A 13,501-nucleotide genomic window follows, 5' to 3' on the forward strand; every position below is an offset into this window, starting at 1 on the left:
TCAAAGTAGGGAGGGCAAGGTGTCAGGAACTTAAAGCAGTTGGTGACATCATACCCACAGTCAAGAAACAAGAGAAGGATAAATGCTGGGATTCAGCTTTTTATGTAGTAAAGGACCTGTGGACCCACGGAATGGGGCTTCCCCAGTTGAGAGTAATCTTCTCATCTCGATTAAATTAATCCCACTGACCCTCTCAGAGCTTTGATTCTAGGGTGAGCCCTGGAATTTGTTAAGGCTGAAGCAAACTGTCTGGGTTGAGAGTTCCCATCAGAGATACATCTTTGGGCATGTTCAAGAAGAGGGTGTGTCGCTAAAGATGTACCTAAGGAGAGAAGGAGAGAAGACCCACTCTGCATGTAGGAGATATAAATATACCCTACATTATATTTATTAAGAGAGAGGGGCAGACATATTTAGTCTAGCTGCCTGAGAAACAGTTGTGTGTATGAGAATGACTTGCCCGAAACAGTGGCAGCCTCTTCAGAAAAGTAGATAAGACACACACATGAAAGGGGAAAGACAGGAAAAAACATGGGTGCTTGATCCCTGGGGAACTATTACATGAAATGGCGTATTGTGTGGATTAGGCTAATGTTAGTTACAATAACATCGATGCTTCCTACATACATAGACTCGTGTGTGTGTGTGTGTGTGTGTGTGTGTGTGTGTTCTATATGTGTATCTGTAAATAAGAGAAAGACCCAAACTTTTCCATAAAAACTGTTACCGAGTGCATTACCCTACTCTACACATGTCCTAAACTAGACCAAATATGACCACAGTTTTGAGACATTGGAACGGGCAGTAGAGGGCCCTAATCTCCAAGAGGAAGGGCACGTAAGGGCTTTGGCTTATTCTCACCCAGTTCTTTTGCTTGGTTGTGCTATCTTGACCTCAGGGCCTAAAGATGAAGGGTGAGATGAGACTAGCATATTGTTATGCTAAGGACACACAGGCCAGACTTTAGTATGACTATCCTGGCTAGTTTTTTACGTGAACTTGACATAGGCTGGGGTCATCTGGGAGAGAAAACCTCAATTGAGAAAATGCCTACATCGGATTACCTGTAGGTAAGTCTGTAGGGCATTTTCTTGATTAATAATCAGTATGAGAAAGGTATGGGAGTGCCTCATCCACCGTTGGTGGTATATTCCCTGGGCAAGTGAACCTGGATTAAATAAGAAAACAGACGAGCAATCCATGGGGAGAAAGCCAGTGAGCAGCAGTCTTCCACGGCCCCCTCTTTGGTCCCTGCTTCCAGGTTCCTGCCTTGAGTTCCTGCCCTTATTTCCCTTCATAATGGACAAGTGGTAAAGTCTCCAAGTTGGCTTTGGTCATGGTGTTTCATCACAGTAATAGAAAGCCTGAGACAGTGGCTGAGGGAACTGGAATGGGTATCAGAGAGGATAAAATGGTTTTGTTGTGGAAAACAAACTCTGTGGAAAGGCTTTTTTTTTTTTTTTCAGGTTGTAGACTAGAAAACTAGGCTGGGTGTTTATTGTTTAGTGTTTATCCCAAGAGACTAAGAGGCAGAGGAAGTGAGTTAATGTTCATAGTGCAAGTTTTTCAACGTTGGCAGGAGAAGTCACAGCTCTGCTAGAATGGAGAGACTTTATAGCTGGGCACACAGACCATGGCAGTGAGAGCACATACTTTACATGCACAAGACCCTGGGTTCAACCACAGGTACCATCAAAAGGAAAGACAAGAATGCAGGCAAGACTTCATTGGTCAATCTTGAGTGATCCAGGAAATGTGGTGTTGGTGAGCAGAGAATCAGATCAACAGGCTAAGTCACAGAGTCCAGAAACAGACTACAAACTCAAGTTCAAATTAATTTTGGACAAAGGAGCTGAGGTCATTGAACATGCTACAACTAAATCCATGGGGAAACATGAGCAGGAGCTAAATCAGAAGCCTAAATGCAAAGCTTCTGGGAGACCACAGTTGGCTGGGCCTGTTGGTATTTTTGAACCACTTCCCAGCTGCTAGTCATGCTGCTGGTTCAGACACTAGATTTTCCTTTTCTTTTAAGACAATATCTTACTTGTGTCAAACTCTTGATCCTCCTCAAAGCAAGGATATCTGGTAAGAAGCCATATTTTTCATTTTGTCACTACTTTTAAGAAAAGGTTTATTAATTTCATCTATCTGAATGCCTTGCCTGTGTGCACATGTGCACACCATCCATCTGCATCAGATCCTCTGGGACTGGAGCTGCAAACAGCTGTGACTAGAAACTAGGTCCTCTGGAAGAGCAGCCAGTGCTCTTCATCTCTGGGCCATCTCTTTACCCCAGGAAACAGTTCTGGAAGAAGAGTGATGGCCGAGGAATTTTTATTGCATTTTTTTGCAATAGTGGCATGCTCCAATTCAAAGAAAAGATAACAATGCGTTTAATATATGCCCTTGCTTAATATATGCCTTGCCCAGCATGAAGCTAAGATAGTCAAAACAATTCTCCCTGTGCCTGTTCTACGTTGTGCCTTATGATGAAATAACTTTGCTATTTCCCTGAGTTATAAAATGCCCTCTGCCTAGACACCTTTCTCTTACTCTGCATTTCTTCTTGCCATTGCTAACTGACCCTCACTGTGTTGTGTTTAAGCTGTGCCCCTGCTATCTGCATTAGGGCCTCCTTAGAGCAACAAATGGACTCCAAACAAATAAGGAAGCATCCAGAAACTTCCTATTCTCTTCCAGGTAGGTGCAGATGTTGGAAAGATTGGAGCCAGGCTAGGCCTTGTGGGGCAGAGGGGCCTGAGTCCAAATCCTGAGCCACTGTTTAGCTAGATATGATTAAATCCGCACTCTCTCCTACCAGTCTTAGCCTCTGTTTCTCCATATGTAGCATTTGTTCTTGTGAAGTTAAACAAGAAAATGTGTAGAAAGTCCTCAGTCCATGGCCTGTGCCACCGTGAGCAACTATGTTAAATGTAAGTAGGTCAGTTCATTGGACCAAATAAATGAATATTTTTGTTTTCATAGGATCCTCCTTAGCCAGAATGAACATTAAACCAGAGAGCAGAGATGACAGGGCATATGGAGTAGAAGGGGGAGGAAGAATTACTGCACACATGTAAAGAAATACAGTCCATATTTAGTTTCCGGCAGCCAGTATAGAATGTTTTAAGCACACAGAGACACGGGGACTGGATTGAACGTGGGCGTATTTGAGGCAGAAGAGGATTTTCTAAATTCTTCTCACTCATCTTTAGCAAATCATAAAGTATGCCTGGAAGGTGACAGCCCACACTGTTACTTGATGCCCAGTAAGGAGAGAAAGAGCATATGCTACCCAGAGTCTCAATCTTTCCACAGCTGACCCTGTGGCTGCCGGAAGATGGGTGGGAAAGGTGGTCCCAAGGTGCACGCAACCGACAGAGAAGGAAGGAAGGAAGGAAGGCTGCTTACTTCCTGTTTGGGGCGGAAGGGGAATCATCTTGCCCACAGACGCCCTCACTAGAGAAGCTGGTGGATGATCATGTGACGGCTACTTAGCTAAACTAGAACCAGAAGGAGGAACCGTTGATGGAGAAGCATACGTCAAACTCTGAGTATATCTTAAGTGTTCTCCTAGAGTCATTGTGCCAGAGAGAGGCAGCAAAGCACAGTCTAGATCAACCAACACGCACAGTACAGCCTCTTGATTCTCGCTTATGACCAGGAAAAATGATGAGGCTAAAACAGCTGCTGATCTAATGAGAAGTTTTGGGTTCTGACCCTGCAAATCACCACTAGGAAAATAATAGAGGGCCCAGCATATCAGAGTCTATTTCAACCAGGCAATGTGGAAAGAGGCCAAAAATACCAGAAAGAATGCGACTTAGGATTTGAAAACATCAGAAAAAAAATCAATAAGACAGAAATGGCTCAGTGGAAATGAAAGCCCTGAATTATGATTTAGAAAGCAAGGATTCTTGACTCTTTCAAGACAAAATGTATCAACCGATGGAGCTAAGTTTTCTGCATCTCAGTCTTCTCGAGTTTTTAATAAGGGAGTAGGTTTAAATTATCTAGGCAGAATGGGGCAAAATGGAATTTGGTGCCTTTGTAAAAAGATGGAAAAGGAAAAGGAGAAGAAAAAGAAAAGAAAAAAAAACATAATACATTGAACTTGATTAAATCTAGAACCAAATCTCCAATTAGAACCCAAGAAAGTCCTGGGGGAGATAACAAGGCCAATATCTTGAACCTCAAAAGTGGGTCAGAGGTGAATGTGAGCAGAGCCCAGAGTTGGGAAATGGCTTTGAGACCTTTGAATAAACTCATTGGTCCACTAACCTGCACTACACTGGAATCATTGTTTTTATCTGTCATGGTACCCCATCTGAGGCCATCAGATATTTGTTCATGTCTCCCCTGGAAAAGTCATCCAGCAGTTATCAAAATGGAGGTACTGACATTTTAAATGTTAATATTAGTTGGTACAAATTTAAACTTACACAGTTATTATTTTTAAGACACAAACATTCCCAACCAGGAAATCCTAGTTCCTAAAGCTCATCGAAGTAAAGCACCTGAAGAAGCACAAACATGTAAGGTGGGTACTCATCCTGCTTATAATTCTGCTCGGCATGGATACAGACCTTCAAGGATGGTGTATGGGACCTGTCTTAGCCCAGATGGGCTCAGTTCAGGGGCTCCAGGGACCTCAGGTGCCGGACAATTAGTGGTCACCAGAGACAGGCTCAGAGTCAGTGTCTTCCCAGTTACTTGTCTTACTTCAGTGAGGAATATCAAACATGAACACAGGAGTGTCAAAGCAAAGGCAAATTTATTACAGAGAATTTTTTTAAAGTGAGAAAGTCTCCAGAGGGATGAGTCCCAAGGGAAAGCTACCACTGGACAGTCAGATCACTAGTAATTTCTATTAAGATTTGTTAATTCTCTGGGCATATGTCAGGTCAAGCCAATGTGAGGCTGACACTGTGCATGTCCCTCTGGCCCAGCATAGGAGATGTCTCTGCATTGTTTTCCCAGTGGGAGGGTGGGGGGGTGGGTTCTGTCCTACTTGTTTTGTTAGCCACTGGCCTTGGTACATGTTGCTTTGACTTATTTTGCTGGCTACTAATCAAACTATATCCTCTTTGTTGCCCAGTTACATGATTGGCTTGTTACCATTGCCCGTGCTGCCTGTGAGGAACTAAACTCCTCCTCCAGCAGGATGCACAAGACACATAATAACTAGCACAGTGCAGCCTCTCTAACACCACCACTCTGTTCACTTCCCTTCCACCACAATGGACTCCAACCCATCTTCAAATGGACAGAGCAGGTCTTCGCACCTACACAGACTCCTCGCACTCACTAGTAAGGTGACTATCCTAGGTTCCCCTCTATTCCTGTGATGAAACACCATGACCAAGAGCAACTTAGAAGAGGGAGGACTTTCTTTGGCTTACCATTTGAGATTACAGTCCATTATTGTAGAGAAGTTGAGGCAGGGACTTAAAGCGTCATATCCACAGTAAGGAGAGAAACAAATGCACCAATGCTGTCTGCTTACTTTCATCTAGCTTTCTCCTATCTTTACTAATTCAGGAACCCTGACTAGGGAATGGTGACACCCACAGTGAACTTTGTCTTCCTACATCAATTAACAATCAACACAATCCCCTATAGGCATTGCCACAGGCAAAACTAACCTTGACTTTCTGCCTAGCAAGTTGACATTTAAAACTAACTATCAAAGTGTCCATCCCATCTATCTTGGCCTACCACATCTTTAAGAATTAAGTGATACTGTTAATTATATAGAAAGCTCTGGACTGTTCTGGGGAAACAGAGATGCCCTGCTAACAGATCTTTCTACTCAGCTTAAATTCATTTTCTCATAGACCAAGGGAAAATATCATCCTTTATATATGACCCACCCTTCCCTGAAGATGTATACAAAGGAAAATAAATAAGAAGAGAGTAGGCAATGTGGATAGTCATGGAAGCATACCTGTAATTCCAGCACTCCACATGTGGAGGCAAGAGAATTGCAAGTTCAAGGCTATCTTGGACTACTTGGCAAGTTTTAGGCTAGCCTGGGCTCTGTGTCCAGACTGCCTTAAAAATGAATTAATGAATGAGAAATTATAACTGATAAAATTCTGAAGGAAACTTTAAAACTGGATAAAGTGATATAATGTCTGGCAAGAGTGGCCAGAAAAACCTGCATGAGGAGAGGACATTTGGCTGAATGTCCTCAAGTGTGCCAAGATATGAGGACAGAATAGTCCCTACAGATGATTGGTCTGGGCAGAGCTGATAGGACCTGAGCTGTGGTTGATAGAAGAGACCCTGTGAACTGGAGAATTGGCTGCAGATTCTGAGCAGGGGATAACCTCGCATGGATCACAGTTTTACAGTGGTTTACAACCTTCCTAAAGCTGAGACCCTTTACTACAGTTCCTTACGTTGTGGTGACCCCCGACTGTAAAAAATATTTTCTTTGCTAATTCATAGCTATAATTTTACTACTGTTATGAATCGCAATGTAAATATTTTTGGAGATAGCCATTTGTTAAAAGGATTGCCTCTCCCAGGTCCTACTGGATGAAAGAAGATTCCTCCAAGCTGAAGGGGAAAGATGGGATTCCTACAGAAAGATCAGTGAGAAACGAGCCAGACCTGAGTAGATCATGAGTACAAGATGTGGCTCTGCCACAGATCAGGACAATGTCCTTGAGGCCCCAGCACGTGGCTGGTATAACTGGTGGTATGTCTGCCTGGGGCGTGTCTTGGTTTCCACCCATATAATGTATTGAGGATACTGAAGCTACATTTAGCTTATCCAAGCAAAGTGAGGTGGACCAAGTACATCAATTCATGCATAGGCTACCTGTGTACCACTGCAGGGGTAGCTGAAAGTAGATGCTGGGAAGTGAGGCTCCCCAACTGAAGTGAGTGTCTCACGATCTCTCTGCTTATGTTAGACGATGCATCTCTAAGGATGGCATTCCATTTAGAACAAAAATGTCATTATCTCTTATAATCTATATAGGATGGCCTTAGAGACGAATATTTGTATTCCCTCTCCCCCCAGAAATTCATAAGTTGAAATGCCACCAACAACACAATGGTTGAGGGATGGGGCTTTGGGGAAGTAATTATATGTCACCTGAGCCCCCAGAACTTTGCAATAATTTTTGCTGTTTAAAAAGCACCCGATTTGCAGGGTTTTGTTACAATTTCCTGGACAGACTGAGATACTGAATGACTGGCTCCATTTTTTTTTTCAGGGCAATTAACTAGAAGAATGGTATTTAAAGAATATGGCACACAAGGGCCTCCAGGCATCTTAACACAAAACTTCTCACAATGTTCCATATGATTAAAATCCTTCATTGGGAAACTCTGCCCTTCAGAGCTCAACAAGGAAGTCACAAGTGGCTGGAAAATGGATCCCAGGCTAAGCCACACTTTGAACTGCCAGAAGAGACACATGGAAACAGGAGTGTGTCAGCCATGGGGACCAAAGGCTAAGTGGTGTGAACCAACACTGTGGTTCCTGAATGTTCTCCTGAGAAAAGACTACTTTAACCTATGATGGTGATGGTCTACTCCTTTCACTATTCCTTTACCATAGTGGGGAACTGGGTTTTTCTCTTTATATAATTTGCTCTTTTTATGTCACTAAATGCCTTGTAATAGTGCACTTGTTGGATCTCTTATAGGCAAGATGCCAGGAGCCAAAAGATAATTAGCTCAGCTTTCCAGGTATGTAGAAAAGAGCGTGGGCTATGGATCATTCATTAGAAATATTGCCCAACTTCTCCTGTCTCCATAAAATTTGCTGCAGCTGTGTGCATGCGAGCATGCGTGCACGATTCATGCATGTGCAGGTATTCAGGCAAGTGTATGCATGTACACACGGGGGCCAGAAGTTGATGTTGCTGCCTTCCTCAATCGCTCTCCTCCTTGTCGGCGTGTCCGCCATGGAGTGTCTCACTGATTCAGCTGGACTAGCTTTCAGCCAACCCCAGAGTCCCTCCTCTCTCCACTTCCCCGGAGTTTGGATGCCAGGCATATGCTGCTTTACCCAGCTTTTGTAGGGGTGACAGGGGTCCTGACTCACACATATACAGCATACACTTTATCTACTGAGCTATCTCCCCAGCCTGAGGAATTCCACATCTTAAAGAAAGCTCTGTGCAATTGGCCACAAACTGAACAGTTCACAAGCAGATACTTTCTTCTTAGAGTCCAGGAGGTTGAAAGTCTGGCCTCCGGGCACCAACAGATTCCATGCCTGCTAAGGCCTTTTTCTAGGATGTCACAGTCAATGGTGGGAGAGCCACCTGTGTGTCCTTCCCTATTGGTTGCCCCTGTTCACACTGCCCCTGCCCTCAATCCCCTGCCTGCAAATACCATTCCACCGGGAATCAGAGTTCAGCACATGAGCTTTGGGAGTAAGTAAGCACTCGGGCAGAAACAATGGGGATACAGCAAATGCTCATGAGCTGTCTTCTCAGTCAGGCATATTGACGATCTCAGGATGTAAAGGAGCTTGAGACATAAGGTGTTGGGAGCCGACTTTAGTAGAAAGCGGCTAGATCAACTTTGCAGCCATCTGGAACCATATACCCTGATGAAAGACTTGGTTTTCAATAGCCTACAACAGCTGAAGCACACTCTGATATCCCACATATTTTGTGTTGCTGTTTACTGGCCCCAGCTGCAAGGTGCACGTGGAAGTCACGCCTGCAAGGCAAAGCAGTTCACGTGCTGTCCACGTGCTATCTACACCATACATGCTTATAAGGCGCATGTGCTATCCAAGCCTGCAAGGCATTGCGGTGCATGTGCTGTCCACGCTATAGATGCCTGTAAGGCTTATGTCATATCAACACCTGCAAGGCACGTGGTATCCACGCGCCTACAAGGCACGTGGCAAAAGCCTATAAATAGCTCAGAATTCCCTTCAATAAACGAGACTTGATCAGAATCTCTGTCTTGTCTCCATTCTTCGCGTCTCTTCCCCTTTATCCCCACTCTCTCTCTCGCTAGACCCTGACCCTCGGACCGGAACGGGCAGTACGGGCTGCAACAGTTTGGCGTCCAACATCGGGCTCCAGTAAGCGTAACAATAAGGAAACTGCCAAAGAGGAGAGGGCAAGCCTTACATTGACCACATATATACATACATACATACATACATACATACATACATACATACATGTGTGTGTTCTCCAAATTGTGGTCAGCTGGAAATTTGTTAGAAATGAAAATTCATAATCCCCACCCAAACCCTCCTAAGTCAAAATGGCTGGAGGAACTGGCTGTCATCGCATCCATGTGGTTCTGGTACATGTAGGTGCTTGTAAATGAATAGATTAACAAACCATTCCTTCCTCTAGCATAGATAGAAAGAAGCAGGAAAAAGAATGGAGGGAGAACAGGACTGGGGTTGGGAGGAAGTGCTGTAGTTTGTACCAAAGCACAGCCGAGATGAGAAGAGAAGGCAGGAAGGGGGAAGGGAGGAGAGAGGATGCTGGCTCCAGACCACCTATGGGGAAGATGGCCTGTCTCAAAGACCAAGAATTAACTGTGTGTCTCTCTTTGTCTCCAAGGGTCCAGTTCTATCTGCCATCTTCTCACTATGGGTCTAGGATTCTCTTCCAGAACCCACGCTGTGACAAATTGAAAACTACAGTTATTAAACACCTGCTTGTTCATCGCTGTGGACTTAAGGATGGTCACAGAGGTCACATCTTAGCATATGGTCTGTCTCCTCTTCGCTGAGGCTGTTGGCACCCTTGTTACCACAGTAGAGTATGTGCCACGTCAGCACCAGCGTGAGAATTTACCCAGCACTATGTGGTGCCAGCCGGTTCATTTAAGGTTTCTGGCAGAGAGGAGCCTCAAGGGATTCTGGAGAAGGCAGACATCTTTGGAACTTAAAGTTACAAGTAAAGGAAGGACCTAAATACCTGCAAAGTTTCCCTAATCAAAGCCTATTGTTAATGAATAACCTAGATCAACCGGGTTGTTTCTGTCTTTGCTTCTTGGGATGGTTGCTCTTCATTGACAGGCACAAACCTTCCATTTAACTATTCTACTACTATCCTACTATTTCAGTGCTACCCCTAGGTATGTACCCTGGCAACATAGGTCACACAAAGTTCTTCCCAAATGCCCATGGCAGCACAGTTCACAACAGCCCAAGCTGGGAACAATACAAGTATCCGCCCATGCACACTAGCTTGTGTTTTGGTTTTGTTTTGTTTGTCAACTTGACAAAAGCTAAGACAAAGAAAACCTCCATCTGGTTGACCTACAAGCACCTCTGTAGTGTCTTTTCTTGATTAATGATTGATAGGGGAGGACCACACCCACTGTGGCAGTGCCATGCAGGGAAGGTGGTCCTAGGTTGAATAAGAAAGCTGAGGCTGAGGAAGCCATGGGGAGCAAGCCAGTAAACAGCACTCCTTCATGTTCTACCCCAGCTCCTGCCTCTGGGTTCCCGTCCGAAGCTCCTGCCCTGCCCTGACTTCTGGTCATGCTGTACTCTAAACTGTAAGGTGAAATAAACCTCTTCCATCGATAAGTTGCTTTTTCTTCATGGTGTTTATCAAAGCAGTAGAAAGGTAACTAAGGGACTGGAGAGATGGCCCAGTGGTTAAGAGCACCAGATGCTGTTCAGTTTCCAGCACCTACATGGTGGCTTACAACAATCTATAACTCCAGTGGCAGGGAAGTTGATGCCCTCCTCTGGCTTTGATGTGCCAGGCACACATGTGGTACAGAAATACATGCAGGCAAGATGTCTATGCACATAAAATATTGTTTTAACAAGGAGAGTAGCTAATACTCCATCAGTGATAAATGTCAAACAAATTATTTTATGTGAGATAGTCCAGATGGAAAGTGGAATGTTCTTCAGAAATAAAAAAGAATAAAGTATACATAATATGGATGAACCCCTAAAACAATGCTATCTCTACAAGGATAACAAAAAAAGACTAAATGTTATATGATTCCATGTCTATGAATATCTAAAATAAGTCATTCCATAAAAATTTATGGAGACAGAAAATAGACTCCTGGATGATAGGACTTGGATAAATGGATATGATGTGACCAGGGGTATGAAGTTTCTTTGAGGATGATGTAATGTTCTGAAGTTGACTGTGGTGGCAATGCATATGATTGTATATACACTGGAGCCCAGTCAATTACACAGCTTAAGGGGGTAAGTTTTACAGTCCGTTAGCTATATCCCAACCCTTTAGTTAATTTTTCTCAGGGCTCTGACTATACATTTGACAAATGCAATTGGCTTACAGTCTTAGTGGATACAGTCCATCATGACAGAGAAGGCCCTGCAGCTAGAGCATCCAGGTGGCTGGTCTCATTGTATCCACAGTCAGGAAGCAGAGAGAGATGGATGATGGCACCCCACCTATATTCTTCTTCTAGTCCATGGGATGGCCACACCCATGTTCATGTCAGGTCTTCCCTGAATAAACTTCTCTGAAAATACTCTCACAAATAGGCCTGGCGGTTTGTCTCCTAGGTGTCTGTAAACCCTGTCAAGTTGACCATCAAGATTAACTGTCCTACTCAACAAAACTATTAACAAACACCAATGCCAGAACTTTCCCTCATGTTGTACATCTCCCTAGTTATGGTCAGTGACCATCATTAAGACGTTGGATGAGCTATGACTTGTCGTTGGGAATTTTAAACAATTCTACCTCAATCATCATTTCAATACTCAAGAAACTTGGACCCAATGTATATTAGCCAGTAGATAATTGTGTTTTGTTTTTATTCAAATCCAACCTTCTAGCAAATGTTAGAAGCTGACTCACATTTTATGATTATAGTAAAAATGACTATTGCCAGTTAATGCCACATTACAATTTGAGCATAAATCATAACATCTATGGAATGAGTAAATTTTTTTTCAATTTTCCCTTTAATTCTTGAATTCATTAAACACAGATTATAAAAGTCAATGTGAATGTTTCTTTAGGAAGAGGGGAGTGGGAAAGAAACTCCATCCCTTTTAAAGGTCATTTTTAAATCACACACACACACACACACACACACACTATGAAACCCTGTGCTAAATTATGCATGTGAAAAGAAACAACAATATAAGAAGTCAATTTCTGCAAGACCACATTGATGAGGCTGAATCTCCATCATCAGTCAGGATTTACAGAGCACAAGGAGAATCGGCAGCAACTGCCTACTCTCTTTGCTCAGGCTTTGGGTAGGCCAAAGACCTCCACTGTGAAAGGTTCCATGACTACTTTTTCCTTAATCAAATCAGAAATGCAAATTCCCTTCCCTGATAGCACAGAGCCAAAGGATATGATCTTCATTATAGACAAGACTATGGATGCATGCATGAGAACATTCTATAAATCTGGGCCAAATAGTATTTTAAGACATCAAGAGCTGGTAAGAATTTGTATTATATTTAACTGCACATTACAGTAAAATAGAATTGCTAAGAAGTGAGGGCATAAATAGTCGATTCCTGTTAGTTTATCATAGCCTAGCCCATTGGGCTGCCCAGAAGTTACGTCTTTAGCGATGTTCTTTGCATAATTTGAATATTTGAAGAGATGAAAGACTACATCAAGAAGATAATATTTGGGACAGGAGAGATAGCTCAGTCTATATGATGCTTGCCATCCAATGACCTGAATTTAATCCCCCCCAGCATTCATGAAAACAGCCTGTCAAGAGGGCACCTGTCTGTAATCTTATTTGTGGGGAGGCGGAGCAGGATTCTGGAGATGCACTAAGCAGCTAGTCTAGCAGCCAGTGAGCTCCAAGTTCAGGAAAAGACCCTACCTCAAAAATAAGCTGGGGAGTGACTGAAGAAGATATGCAATGTTGACCTCTGGCCCCCACACTTGCACATACATAAGCACATACAAGCACATACAAAAGAGAAAGCTTGAAAAATAGAGACAGTAGCCTCACAGAAACATAAACAGGCAAAAAAAAAAAAATAATGTAACTTCAAGACCGTATCCCAAGGGAGTTCCAGGGATACCAGACAAATTCAAGAAAAAATAGTTAAAGAACCAGATATACCTACCTAACACACCTTGGCTACCATGAAGAGGCCTGAAAGCACCAAATGATAAAAAGGATATGGAGACATGAGAAACTAAACTTCCCACTTCAGGACACTGACAATTTCTATAAAGATAAATACACATTATCTATACTGTGGCCCAGTCATAATAATAATAATAAATTATTATTATTATTATTATTATTATTATTATTATTATATTATAATAATCCCAGTCATAGGCATCTATCCAAAAGACTAAAGACACACATTCATACAAAGACTAATATAAAACTGGGTGCATTGTGCAATATTCCCACGGCAGAAGTGGTCTTCTGCAAGGACATGTTCCAACCCATGAGGGGTCTGCCTTCACAAGCTAATCAATCACATCCTCGACAGCCCACATCCTAATCCCAGTGTACTGGGTGTCAGGAGTCTATGAATGGACATTTTCAGAAAGAAACA

At 43.0% G+C, this 13,501-nt stretch overlaps 1 long non-coding RNA gene across 1 annotated transcript in view; it reads right to left on the minus strand.

Moving 5' to 3' along the window:
* LOC117693738 (uncharacterized) overlaps nucleotides 1-13,501 on the minus strand; it is a 53,351-nt gene that overhangs the window by 936 nt on the left and 38,914 nt on the right. The window lies entirely within an intron of this gene.

Source organism: Arvicanthis niloticus, chromosome 21 (genome assembly GCF_011762505.2).
Source record: "Arvicanthis niloticus isolate mArvNil1 chromosome 21, mArvNil1.pat.X, whole genome shotgun sequence".
In the NCBI taxonomy this organism is placed as follows: domain Eukaryota; kingdom Metazoa; phylum Chordata; class Mammalia; order Rodentia; family Muridae; genus Arvicanthis; species Arvicanthis niloticus.